The sequence below is a fragment of the Accipiter gentilis genome, chromosome 12, assembly GCF_929443795.1.
Source record: "Accipiter gentilis chromosome 12, bAccGen1.1, whole genome shotgun sequence".
Lineage (NCBI taxonomy): Eukaryota > Metazoa > Chordata > Aves > Accipitriformes > Accipitridae > Astur > Astur gentilis.
The window spans coordinates 25,736,012-25,751,038 of NC_064891.1; the positions used below are offsets into that span (position 1 = coordinate 25,736,012).

At 41.8% G+C, this 15,027-nt stretch overlaps 1 protein-coding gene across 4 annotated transcripts in view; it reads right to left on the reverse strand.

The window, feature by feature from the left end:
• AFF1 (ALF transcription elongation factor 1) overlaps nt 1-15,027 on the reverse strand; it is a 124,417-nt gene that overhangs the window by 70,944 nt on the left and 38,446 nt on the right. The window lies entirely within an intron of this gene.

The window sequence follows — 15,027 nt, forward strand, 5'->3', positions numbered from 1 at the left end:
TTGTGAAACACAAACTGAAAGGAAGTCAATGTGGGTGATCAGCGCATGAGCTGGCAAATCCAGTTGCAATGACTGATGTGAAAACTACCATTCTTGTTCTCCTCCAGACTTCTGCCCCAACTCTTCACCTGAGAGTAAAAAAGAATCCACTATTTTCAAAGTGTTGCCACTTTCAGAGATTGAACTTTGCCTACTTTATAAACAGGCTTGAAAACTTACTCTCTACTTTAAATGGACATTTGGAAAGCTGCTTGCCTGGCAAACCACGTAGTTGCATTTAAAGCAATTGCATAAATGTATTTAAAGAGAAGGTCTCAGAAATTTGGAAAACACCAGGTTGAATCCCCCTGTTCCTCCTCAACCACATACGCATGCACTCAATTCCACCAGCCCCACATCAAACCAGCAATAAAACTGTGTCACATGGACAGCAGGATGACTTCATGGAAAGCCAGATCCTTTAAACTACACCTCCTCTGTGAAATACTACTGCAAAATAAGAGAATCTATTGCTCTAATATTTATGGACATTTGGGAAGAAAAAGCATGCAGGCATAGTATGTGGATGCAGGTATTTCTCTCCTCTCCTATTTCTACTCTATTGCACAGTCTACTGCATACATGCAATTCCTATATTCGTCTTGGTACACTCAACTTCTCAAGTGTTCCAGTTTGGAAGGGAAGAGCCTTGTCTTCCCCACCAGTGACATTGTCTCAAATATCACACTAATAATATTCAACTGAAAGTTTAATCGTCCCTAAAGGAGAGATAGAGGACTGGCTTTCCTGTAACAGTTAACCAAGAGGTCTGACTACTGCAGAGGCAGTTTCCTGACTCAATGTGAGCTCTGGAAAAAGATGCTGTCTGATGGCAAATTTCCATATATGGAACTGCAGCAAGGATGTACTTGTGCCACTAAGACAGAAAAACATATTCAGGGGGTTAGACTGTGCACATTTAAAATAGTTTCCAACTTTGTTAGTGCTGAACTGTTTCCAAATATAGCAAAACAGAAGTTTCCAGTAAGCTCTATGTACCCCACTTCTGCAAACAATTTTAAAAATAAAATAAAATAAAAAAAAAAAAAAATCACAGATCACTGATTCAGTAAATATACACAATCCTTCTGTTACAAACAATATATAATAGAAGCATTTCTTCTGTGCATCTGATGTCATTTTGCATGTGAGCAATTTCATATCTATCATCAGTGAGTTGCCCTGTGTGTGCCAGTAAAGCTTTGTGCAGCCAGATATGGGAGATACCAACTGCAGAAGACAAAAAATTAGGAGGAATTATAAGGCAAACTAGAAGCAATCTTGGCTATACCTACTACTTGAAATTGTATGGGTATGAATGATTTTTAAGTGAATGCATTTCAAGTTGACAGCATTTTTTAAACATATCTGTTCAAGTTATCTGGAAAATTTTTACTGAATGAAGCACCATTTTCCTAACATTCCAGGAAGTAAAAAATGATTCTGTAAATATCCTTTCTATAAACTCAAAAAAATTCCCCTAACAGTAAGCATGAAAAAAACCCACATAAGATGGTTTTAACATCCAAGACGCTGGCTTGTAGCATGAAGGAGACCTCTGAAACCTTCTCTTCTCCAATCTGTGACACTATGGCTCAGTGTCAGGAACACTGATGTCAAGACTTTTTTTTTTTACTTTTTTTTTTTTTTTTTTGATGGGCACAATTTAACTCAGGTCCATCAGCAACTTTTCCCCCACTGGTCCCCAGTCCATTTCCCCCATGGCTGCACAAGTGCTCAAGCTAACACAGTGGGGAGGGCAGAGGAGGAAAACCACTGCCCTCGGTGGCAGTCCTCTCTTCTTGCCATTTCCCAGCCTCTTTGCCCTGCAGTCAGTATCTTCCCTTAACAAATTATACAACTCTCTTGCAAGGAGCTCTTCTGACGTGTTCAGGCTAATCAAGACTCTTACTGCAACTAGGTGCTCAGCTCCATCTCTCCCTACCCACCTTGACTTTTTCCTTTTGAAGCTACCACCACGTTTTTGAGCCTAACTATAGTATTCAGTGCAATGCTGAAGGTACAATATTAAGTTACTTTAACTCCTCCTCCTTGAGCATCAGCTGTTTTCCCAGTCATTTTTTTCCCTGTCAGCTCTTCAGCCATAGTTTTCATCATCCGATAGACAGAGGGACATACTGGAAATTAAAAGGCACAAAGGGGATCTACTTTTTACAAGTTTGACAACTGCATTAAAGAAAAAGAAAGCAAAGCTCCTTCTCCCACTTTGTGTCTTTTGATACATGTACACATTTTGGTCTGTACAACGCTGCTGACATGTCAGCCCGCCCTGTTACTATTTCTGTCTTGATCCACACCATGAATGGCAAGCACTCAGACCTACACAGTACTTTTTAATACAACTGCAACATTAAATATACTTATTTGTTTTTGTTTGTTTTCTCCCTAGTACTTATTAAATTACTCATGGTGTTGGCTGGAGTACACAGCACACACAGATATTGTGCTAGCTTTCCCCAAAACAGACTTTGCCACTGCAATTTGCAGATTGTTGTGGCACACTTCAGATCCAGGCTTCCTGGAGACAAGCTGTTGAGCTGGCATAGCCCTCTGCTGAAGCATAAGAAGGGAAAGCAGTTTAAAACGTTCATCTAAACAATACGTAAGGACAAAAGCCACAGCCAATCCTTCTGTTTTTAAAATAGATTGTTTTAAAATGATCCAATCTCATTTTGTCTTCCCAGGTAAAAGACTGTTTGCTTCTTTCAGAGGGGACAGAGAAAGACATAAAAGCCACAAGGCTGAACACAAGTCTCTTGGGGAACACTGTCAAGACTAAAAGAGTAACTTCTCTTCGAACAGAGCCATTCTCAATGTCCCTAACAACATCAGTTACCTTTCAAAACTCTAACATCACTACTAGAGCATACCATATCACTTTATAACCCGCATTATTATATAGTAAGACACATGCAATAGTATTTGAACACTTGAGATCTTTCAAGGTGCACTATTGTAGTAGTGGCCCCTCCTATAAAGCACTGAGGGCTTTGAGTAACAGCCTCCACACGCTACTAGAGTCAAGTGTCATATCTTGTTATGACTTCACTACCCCTGCTTATCTAGCTTTCAACAGTAATCTAAAATTTACTCCCCTGATCAGCTTCTTCACGTAAGATTTATTAGCAAGGAGATAATGTAGATCAACTTTCTTAAACAAAACAAAACAAAAAATTACATGCAATACTTTAGATGGATCCAGTCAACAAGCTGGGTTATCATTTCCACATACCAGAAGGCTGACATGGGAAGTCAGTGGGAATCCACATGTTCACCTGTGTTCTCCCTTTGTATGATCAAACCTATACAGAACATTACTTGGTATTACCAGGTCTTTTTCTATGGCTGCTGGGTAAAAAGGGCAGGAGCCATAAACTACTAAGATTACTATTCTTGCAGGAAAATACAAAACAGCATGCCACTATCAGCAGTAAACCAAGATTGAAAAGTATTAGTGATGATACACAAATATCAGCAGAACCACATGTGTATCTTCCTGGCTGGAGGAGCACTGAGAAGCTGAATCACTCCACAGTAAGACTCTGCTGCAAAACAAATGGAAATTCTGACCAAGAGGTTCTGTTTGGTTGTCTCAACTTGCAGAGCAGGAGGGTTAGCCAAAGCCCACTAAAATAGGCAAAAAACTTCTTATTGGTTTCAACGGACTTTGTGTTGGGCAATGAGAGCACATTCTTTAGTCATGCAAAACAGACGTGACCTTGGGCACACATTTGGACACTATACATCAGCTCACAAGGTTCAGCTTCTGCACCTTTCAAAAAATTAAAAAAACAAACCCAAACCCTACAACCCCCCCAAACAAACAGCCCTCAAATATTAAGTTTGAGATTATAAATCTTAATCATAAACGAAAGCATTAGCACAATATTACCACTCATATATTTCACCTTCTTTACCAAAGACTCTCTTAACAATAACATCAAATCCTAATTATTAAGACAAAACAGAACCTGTATGTGCACATACATGCCCAAGCAAAAATCTACTGGAAAGGAGGCACACAGAAGAACATCAGCCTGACATGTTGGAAGAACTGCAGAAAATGTCATAGGCTATTTTTATTTGTTCTCCCAGGATAAAATCTGCTGTCAGTGCTGGCCAATCAGGGTTCTTGTTCTACATTATGCCTTGCTATAAATGTCTCACTAGATCTCCACTCAGAGCAAGAGAAGCCCTTAACTTGCAAGTAGTTTAAAAACTAACAGCAGCAATGAAAAAAAAATATTAAAACCAACCAAACAAAATAAAACCAAAGCCACATATTATGACCCTGCAAATTGTTTTCTACTAAAACACTGTGCTACGTCAAATATCCTTCTACTTCTAGGCTGGCAAGCATCCAAATTCAGAGCAATCAAGCTGTTTTGCTCAGAGGTTCTGATTATATTCGAACAAAAGGAAAACCCTAAACAACTGTAACTTGTGTCTCTTGCAACAATAATATTTACGATGAGAAACAGCTATCTTTCCTATATGTATCCCAACACTGAATGTAAAACATCTTACATGCCGCTTGCTGCAAAAACGGCAGCTGAAATACCTCCAAAGGCCTTTTCTCTCCCTGAACCTTCCTTGACCCCAAGCTCTCTTCCCAGCAATAAATTCTTTTTAAACAGTGTGTGACGAGAGAGGAGGGGCAGTGGGGAGGGGAAGGGACACCGCCTTTCTGCCATAATGCCAATTCCTGCAGGTTTAAAAGAAGAACGTGCCTACTCCAGGGCAGCCCGGCTGACACGGGTGCTCTCACACGTACAGGCCTGCTGGGCACTGCTCAGCAAGGTTAGTCATGCGTTGTCCCTACTGCAGACCTCTTCGTGCTGTCATGGTGACTAGTGGCCCAGGCTGCTGGCCATGCACAGCTGACTTCCCATTCAGCCAGGCAAGGGGTCATGCCCCTCTGTTTTGCTGCTCAGGATCGCCATCCACCCTCTGCCTCCCTTTCTGAAATGGATCAAACCAATTTTCATGCCAAGTTTTCCTCCAGTGCACAGATGGAGGTATCATTTTAACAGCAGGATGATAAGGGAATAAACACTAAGTAGCTACTTACTTGGTCATGCAGTGGCGAGCACCAGCCCTTGCTTCTCTTAAGTTACAGACAAGCCCTTAAACTACCTGAAGACAACAGCTAAAACTCATTTTAATACGTAGATTTTACCATGTAGGTGTCAAGTTTCCATGCATGCTGCCTCATCTCATACTGAGGAGCTCTTATTTAAAAACAAGTTAAGTCGTATTGCACAAGATGCAATTCCTAATTCAGAGCAGAAGCATCTGCTGCTTACTGAAATGTCTACTTTTTAAATATAAGCCTGTAGTTATCTTAGTCCCAACATCTGTGGAGACAGTTCCTGTCCACCATTAACCTGGCCTTTTTAGGGTATTTGTCAATATGCTCTTTAAAGCTTTTGAAAACCCGGGCTATGCTGTAACTCATAACATTACACAGTTTCCCCAAAGTTAGTGTTAGGTAGGCAGGCAGAAAGCATCAGAGAACCACAGTCAGCTAAGGGCCTGCATGGACCTGTGCCAAGAGGAGAGGAGGTCTCCACGGCCTGCCAGGCACCACTAGAGGAAACCCGTGCAGCAAAGCCGCCTGCCAGGCTCCAGCAAGCTGTCCCTTGTGCATGCATGGCCAGAGCCCTAACCGCACTATTGCCAAAGTTGCGGGATGAACCCCAGCTCCTGTTCTTCGGGAACCTCTCCAGATTAGCAACTTTGATATTTAGATTTTCCTAGAATGGGAACTCAAAAAACCTCAAAACCAAAATCACCCCCAAGCTCTTCATTACCGACCTGTGGAAGCGCTTTGGGAAACTGGACCTCCGGGCTTAGCACCAACATGCCAAGTACATGGGAGCCTGGGAGCTGGGGAACTCCACAGTCCCACCCCATCCATCTTCAGGGGGGGAAACAGTTCAAAATTCGAGTTAAAAATAGTGCTGCACTCTCTGCAGCTGGGCCACACGTGACATGTCACCAGGAAAACCCAAGTACCCCGAATGTTCAAACAGGCAGATGAGACTGAATGTCTGCTCTGAAACATTAGTTCAGTCTTGATCATCTCCAAACACATGCACAAATCCCGCCCCCCCCCCCCCCCCCCGGCTGCCCCACCCCAAGAAACCCAAATCATGCTTTGCTACACACTGAAAGGGTACAATACTCCTAGGCTTAAACCAGCCCATGCTGGAAAAGGCAGTCCCCTGGCTCCAGTAAAAAGAGATCTGGCTCAGAAAGTTCAGCAAAGCATACACCCTGACCCACAACATCTAGGCTTGGGTCTGTAACAGAATCCATGCAAATACCAACGTGCTCTGAAGCCACTCTCAGTAACATGACAATCCTTACTCCAGAGTTTCAAATGCCGATATGTGACAATCCAGCCCATGACAACAGTTTTCAAAAAAAGACTGGTGCAGGAAGAAATTCTGCCTCTCCTCCTGCCCTGTGTGTTGTCCAAATGAAAGTGAAATGCAAATAAAAATCTGCTTTTATTTTAATTGTAATAAGATCTGTTGCTGGCTCCCAAAATGAATTAATTATTCCAGCAGCAGGGAAGGGGGTGGACAAAGGCTAAAAAGCAAACACACTAACAGTGCTCACTTCCTTCTGAATGCACAGAACCTCTTCCTCCGAAACATTAAGACAGAACATTTCCTTTTAGTACAACTGCAGGAAATCACAAATTTATCGAAGCTGTTTTGTCATTCAAATGGACTCTTTTTTTTATCATGAGAAGCTGCTGATCAACATTTCTCAAGATTGAAACACATATTCTTGTTTAATTTCAAGGCAAGACACATCACCCCCCAAAAAGATTAACAGAAATCATATGGATGCACTGTAACAGCCTCGCTGCAGCGCTCTGGCTCTGCTGCTCTGAAAGTCTCCATAGAAGAATTGCCACCAATTTATACAGCCAGGATCACATCTACAGAGATTAAATATGCAGTTTCATTCATCAGCCCATCAGCTTGAAAAGAAACATGGATAAACGCATGGCACAGGAAGCTACCAAACATCACAGATGTGCTCAGCTCTCACCTCAGCAGCTTGTCACTGCAAGACAAGCAGATGAAAGGACGACATTAAAGTTAATACCAAATACCAAAAAATGCCTCGTCCCAACTTTTGCTTCCTTTCCTTTATGGAAACATCATCAAGTTGTGACTTGATGGATATTTTTAAGTTCTGTTTCACATCAAACACTACTTCACAGAACATACACAGTTTGAACAGAAAGAAATTATAAGAGGAAAACATATGGCAGAAGCACAACAGATGGTACAGTTAGTCAATTATTTTCTGCATCATCACCATCATCCAGCTTTGGTACACGCTTTCCAAAAATACATATCTTCACACTGGAGAAATACGAGTTGGAATTTGTTCTCAAGCTTTTGCTTCCTCTAGCTCCTTCAACTTATCAAGTCTATCCAGACCTGTTCACTGACTGTACAATAGCAGCATTAGACCACTGAGCAGGAGATCAAGGCCTCAGAGCCCATCTGTACTTCCACGATGACTCTAAGAAACCTCCTGGCAAATATTTTTTAACAAAAACAATGTTCCAAGAAAATCCAGTACTGCTGCAAGCTTTCCTTCAAACCATATGGAAAAACGATGCTGAATACACCTCCTCCTATGTTTTAAATACAGAGCCCTCTAGGTTACACCAAAAAATTGAAGTGGAGAATGGCTGGGATGTTGTAACAGGCAGCAGGGAACTGTCAGTTTGCTTAAGTATAAGCTAAGTTAGCTTTTGCCAGAAAAAAAAAATCAGTTCTACCTATGTAACATTAAGCATCTTCTCACTCTGCCTCTTCCACGGTAATCTTTGGGTTCAGATTCTTACTTATTCGTTTCCTATTGCTGATGCCAAGTTTAAAAATACATTCATTACTCAGCCATTAAAAGGTTTTTGCTTCCTTTTGGCATCAATAGGCCTTTCTTTGTCAAGCAGTTCCCAAGAATAATCCTTAACATTTCCTGAGAAGAGCTGAGCCCCTGCAGCACCCAGTGACTTTGTCAGGAGTTGGGAACTCTCAGACATTCTTCAAACACAACAAACCCTTCACGCAATTGAGTCTAAAAACCCCAAATCCTCAAATGGCTATGCACTTAAAAACACACCCCGGGATTTGGAGCAGTATTTCTCAGCCTATGGCCTACAAACCACTGAAGGCTCAAAAGAGGGAAACGAAGATTTTTTAAAAGATGCAAATAATTGACAGTAACAACCTCTTCCCTGCCTACTCAAAAAAGGCGAAAAATGAAGGGTTTATGACTTGGACTTTCCCTCACGCACTGAAATGTTTAAAATCTAACTTTTATTTAGTTGCAGATGAAAGCCATTATAGCAACATCGTACTAGACAGGATACTTGGATACTTTCAAAAAAGGTGCGGTACTCTCCAGCTGAAAATTCTTCCAATAGGAGTGCTCCAAGCTGCAGTACTCCCCTAAGCAGCAGGGCATCCTATTCTTCCTCCCCTCCACAGTGACGGGAGCTCTCATACCTGAGTCAACTGTTCCTCGGTCTCCACAGACACACCATTTAACCTATGAGCAGAAAGCTTTTGATTGTAAGAGGCAAGAAAGCCTCAGGATGAACATATAACACAAACAAACGACCCCCTCCCAAAGTGGTGAATCCCTGAGAGGCCAGAAAACAGTATGCAAACAGTCAGAGCCTGTTAGTAGAAAGATGTTCCCAACAAAAAGCAGGAGCTCATGCTGAGGGCCAGCCTCACGTAACAGACAACATACAGCAGCAACTTACAAAATTTGGAAAAATGTGACAATTACTTCACTGTATACAATCCTCGCTTAGTCGTCTTCAATAACAGCACTTAACTATGTTGCTGCAGTTGAAGCACCTGAACAAACCTAGAGGCAGTCTCTCCACTCATGATGCTGCAGAAATGAAGTCTCTAAAGAAACCCATGCTTTCAACCTCACCCCACATATGCTGATGTTAATCAGCACTGTCAGAAAAGCACTGTCAGACACTGTCAGAAAAGGTGTTAATTATGAGTTACATGGGGAACACAAAAGTTGTTATTCTCCATCTAAATGCAAATATACTAGAAGGGCTTCTAAGAAGGTGTGGATGTGTTAAGTGTAATTACAAGGAGACCAGACAAGGCGTTGGAACAATGATGAATTTAAGGCTTTCTTTGATCTGGATGTGGCAGGCAAAGGAGGAAATGTGAAAAATTTAAATCACCAGGTACCTGCAATGAAAAATCCTGACCACTTCGCCTCTTGGGACAAGGCGTTCTGTACACAGCAGCCTAGTTCATCAGGCACACATCTCAGGATTTCCCCAAGCCAAAGTGGTCCGACTGCCTTTCCGCCCTGAAGGCACATATGTCTTTTTGGGTAGGTGAGTAAAGATCTGCAATTCAAGTACTATTTCAGTAATTGAATATGCACAGAAAGATTCAGACAAAGCTGCTGGTGCCTTGGCTGCAGCACTGATGGAGCAGCTTTAGATGCAGCCTAGAATGGGACCTGAGTGCAGGACTGCTCCCCAGGCTCCAAGAGCCCCCTCACAGTTGTAGACCAAGCAGTCTTGGTTGTGGTGACCCAACTGTGACAAGACTGAGCTTACATGGGAGCAGCTTTTGCAGACAAGAGGAGCCCATCCATGTCTCTTCTCACTTCATCAGCAAGGATCAAAAAGTTAGCCTGGACAGGATGCAGATAGACACATGCCCAAATGACTGGGATTACTCTGCAGAGGTGACAGTGAGAAATGAGTCATTCTAAACTTCACTCTGTATCAAAATTGGAGACCTCAATCTGCCACACAGTTACACTCCTCTGTTGCACAGCTGAGCAAACATTTTCACATAGACCCAAGTGCCTCCAGAGGCTCTCCCACAGCATGCTCTCAGACCCAAGAATAATCTGGTTAAGCTCAGCTGGTAGTTTGAGAAATGCACACCCAGATCCCTCTGACAGAGTGTTACATCCTGGCTTTGTCTGAGAATTGGTCTGTTTGGAGAAATGGCATTCCCTGCTGAGCAGATCCTGCTCTAACTGGGAGAGGACTCCAAGTCACCCATGATCACCTCAAGACCTGTCTGCAAAAAGGCCTGAGGAAACGATCACACAAACAGAAAAGACATTTACCCTTCAAAAGTACTTACATCATGCCTCCCTAGATCAAAGGCTGCTGGAAGTAAATACAAGGCCTTGGCACTATCAACAAACATATGGGGTGTAGCCTTTCTACCAGAATGTAAACTTTGGGTCTGCTTGGAAGTTTAGCTCAGAGAGAAAATATCTACCGTCAAAGCACAGGAAAAACAGATTTCAAAGGCCAGCCACTCTGTTCCTCTTGCTGCCCCCCACGGCGGTCATGCAGCTAATTCATATTCTTATCCCACTCGATTCTACTTGTCTTGTTTTAAGCGGTCCCACACTCACACCATTTCTAAGCACTTCATGCCCCCCTCCCCCAAAACCTGCTTCAGCATGCAATTTCATAAGTTATTTAGAAAGGACTTCTTGGAAAATGTCTAGGGTAGCCTTCATTAAGCACCATCCATCACCACAGTGACTACAGGATCACATTCGAGTTTTCATCTATCATTCTTTTCTCTTCTGCATTTGTCTTGGAGTCACCTTGCATTAGCTTAGGCCCCATTCTGACAAGCCTTGGATGTTATCTTCCTGACGGTTCGTCTGTGCTGAGGCAAATGCCTTCCATGTAAGCTCATTTTCCAATGAGAACAGCCATGCTGCATAATACAGCCTAGAGCATCTGCATTCACACCACCATGCTGAGTGCCTCTACATGACAAAGCAAGCATCAGCAACATCTCATCTTCCGAGCCCCAGCAGGTCCACCAAATGACCAAAAGACACGAGCTGCCTGGTTGAATCAAGCTAAGGGCAGCTGAGTTGAACCAATTAGGATACATTGTTGGTTCAAGGCCACAAAATGCCTTTCACGTGAGCAGAACAAAACTTTTCACTGACATACCTGATGGCTGTAAACATCTTGGAAATTGTTATGCACAGACTTACTGTAGTAACGCGCCACTCTTTGCACATACTATGTTGCTTAGAAATTCACCTGCATTGCCTAAGAAACAGCCAGAAACAGGCAGATTCTGAAGGTAAGTAGACAAGCAGGGAAAAGACATCACTAAATAGGTTTGTCTAGTTTACAGAGGCACATATACTTGGTGGATGGCTTTATATCCTTCCATTCTTCTCCCCTCCCTTCTCCTACCCTGAGAAGCATGCTTCCTGAGTTGACGTCTTTTTTTTAAAAGAAGCTCTAACATGTGCTCATTATTCCAAAATAGCAAACACAAAACAAAGCAATATTTATTTCAGTAAAGCATAGTATGACAACACAAGAATTCCATTTACTACTTTTTTCTTCAAGAGTTCTACAAAAAATGAGTGCAGGAAAAGGACTTTTACACAGAAGGTGCAGTCAATTTTGCATTTAAAATAACTGTCCACAGAAGATCATCAAACACTTCATACGCACATACAATGACATCTCATATAAAGCTACACCCTAGTAGCAAGCTTTCCCCAGTTATCAATAGCTATGGAAAGATATCGCTAAAACCCTATAAGTCTCCTTTACCACAAAAAAACGACTATTCCTTTTTTGTGTTTTTACCCACCAAGTGCCATGCACGCTAGGATAGCAGCCTTACTAGCACTTATACCCATTAAAATGAATATATTTTTACCTGCCTTCCTAAGGCCAGCAGAGCTCCCCACTTAAGAACTGTGACACATTTCCAGATCAAAGCCCGGACTTCTACCAAATATTACACATGAAAAAAAAAAAATTGCCACAAAGCCCTCACCAAGTGTCACACTCTATAGAGTGCCTCTATAGAATTAATACAAAAGTGATGTGAGGAAATAATAAGGAAACAAGAGAGGAAAAAGACAGGGAGAAGTAATTCACAGAATTTTCTCCAGGGTTGTTTCTTCCAGAAGAATGCCAGACATTGAGAAAACCACCAAAAAAAAAGCATCACTGGGCATGGGAGAAATTATCTCTAGTGATGTACTCTCCTTTTTATTTCCTCAGATAAGGAGAAGGAAGATAGAGACAGTTGAAAAACACATTCACGAAAGGCACAGTTACTTTCCAGAGCTAATCATGGCTGATCCTGCTCCACCCGGTCTAAACATTACAATACAACATAGATGCAAAGTAACTTTAAAAGGAAGTGACATAGGATCAAATTTCACTAGGGAAAGTGTGTGTTTAAGTAACCGCAGATGTACTGTAGTAACCCATGGTTGCAAAAGACCTGTTGTCATAGTACACAGCCTTCTGAAAAAGTAACTAGTCTTCTACTTAACTGTGCTACCTACAGTCTGATTTTGTTAAAAACTTAGTGCAGCTAAGATAAATCTTCCTGTAGCCAGAGTTCAGGTTTTAAACCAGCTGTTTCACATGCAAACCCATTCTGAACACAAGATCAAGATCTACTTCTCAGAAGTGACCTTGTCCCATTTTTATGGATTTAAAAGTCAAAGGCAGTCATACAGTCTCCCATCAACAAAAAGCAACCTCATATTATTCCTAACTTGCCACAGGGCAAGCGCAGGCATGCTGGCAGCAGGGTAACAAGCTACTGTGCGTCAGCTGCTGTTTGTACCTGTTTCAGCAGTACCCTGCCTCTGCACCACCTGGAGCTTGCTGCAAGGTGGGAGGTTTTTTTCCCCTTGATGAAAACAGAGGTAAAGCACTCAGCAACTGCCATGAATCAAGAACATATAAATGAACTCAAATATGGCCACCTTAGAGCAGCACAGTGGCAATTTGTTTGGATAAGTCAGTGTTCAGTCAGTATGAGGGCATTAAGAAAAATTAAGGTGAGTACACCCATTTAGAGACCCAGCTCAACACCTTCTGCTCTCTGCCAGGATTACAGCACCCAGAACAACTCTCACCACTCAGGAATGGACTGCCCTGCAGCATTATCCCTTCCCACAATGTTTCTCCCTCTTGATTATCTATATGCTACTCATAATGAAAACAATCACGCACTTCTCCCAGTTGTTTAAGTCAACTCGAGACAAATAAATAAGTCTAACTCAAGTGTTAGCTTACAAACTCCAGCTCAGGAAAATGATGTGACTGAAGTAAAATCAGTGGAAGAGTGCCAAAACTCAAGTTTTGTTAATCCCGGCTAGATCCTCTAGCACTCTGCACTTCAGTGCACCGCTTCAGCTGTTATCTCTGTGCCAAATCTTTCTGTTACAGTTCTTTAAGTCAGTTATATGAGCACAGGAACAGGGTTACTACTATGTGGTAAGCAGCAAGCTTTTCAGAGCAGGGGTAGCCTTTTGCTGTGTGCACATGTGTGCACAACTGCCCGGGACAGTGAGGTGTTCCCAGGTGCAAACACAGAGGCCATGACTATGATGTTTCATCAACTAACTCACCACTAGCAAAATATCACTGTTTCTAACACCGATAATGCATTCTTGAATAGGCAGAAGTGGTTATCAGCTGCTGCCCAATCTTCAGTGAAGTGCTGCATGAGATCTCCCACCGTACACATCTGCTTCTGAATTCTTCCTCTCAGTGGCAGAAATCCAGCACCTCGGATGAACTGCTCCAGGTTTGCCTGGGAAAATCTATAGCGTGAAACCTACATTCTACCCTATAATAAGACCTATCCTACTTGTTCATTTGCTTTTGCCTTGAAATATCTTTTTTGTTGTTATTGTTGTTCTGTACAGTCAGTTTATTGGTAATAGGTTTAAAGGCAGCAAGGGAATACTGCATTCGTAGCAGCAATCTACAAAAAATGGAATGTAATCGTGAAATCAGGTTTCTATTTCTTTGAAACAGGCTCCAAAAGAATGTCTTTTACAAGCAAATCTTGGAGATCAGAGAGATTAGGTAAAACGCTGTTGCAAACTAGTACTGGTTGAGAAAGAGCCAAATAATCAAGTAAGGAATCAAGAAAAAGTTTTTGCCTTTAGTATTAATTTCCCAAACCTATTTTAATACATTTTTTCACTCAATTACAAGATGATGATTCACACGCTTATTTCCATCTTACTGACTGTAGGAAATGAAACCGTGATTGCTTAGACCTACTGTTTCTTCCACCAACTGTCTAAACATTTTATTCCTGACCTAGCCCAGAAGTACTCAGTAAAGCAAAGCACAGTGGTCCCTCCTCCAACCCAGTTACTGTTTCCCCAGGGTTCTCATAAAAATTATGAGTCTTTCAAAGAACTAGCTCAGTCAAAAGGTCTTAAGATAAAAGTAGGTTACAGCAAAACTAAAAAAAGAAAAAAATCTAGATGATATCAGCTATTACATTTCAGGACACCCCCCCCAATGTTGAATTTTCCATGTGAAATCGTCTTGCAAGTTAAATCAAGGATTCAAGTCTTACAATCTATTTTTCTACCTCAGTTCTTCATGTATACATAAATGCTTACTGCAGGTGCAAGAAGTCAAATGCAATAAATTTTCTGCTTTAGGACTACTTTAAAGTTATTCAACCAGATGTGCCTTTTGTTCTCTGATTTTATAGATTTGGTTTCCCAAATGCTTTTAAAAAACCCCGAAACATTATTGTTCTCCACTACACCAAAGAAGAATTTTAACAAGATATATAGTTAGTAAAAAAGGAACTGAAATATTTATTGAGCAGCTGCTTCATGTGTCTGCATTTTAAATCTCTTCTCACATAGCTAACATCCCTGTACATCCAGCTGAGTAAATACGTCATTGGTTTTACGTAGGAGCCTGCTATCAGCTGACCTTGTCCATGCTCTGCCAAGCAGTTCCTAAGTCCATCAGCTGCATTGCCATGCAGCCCACAGGTGCCCCATCATACACCTATTGCCACACAGTGCATCACATCCTCGTTTCACACACAGCTCAGCTTCAGTACCATTTCTCCACAACGAGCCCCTGCACAC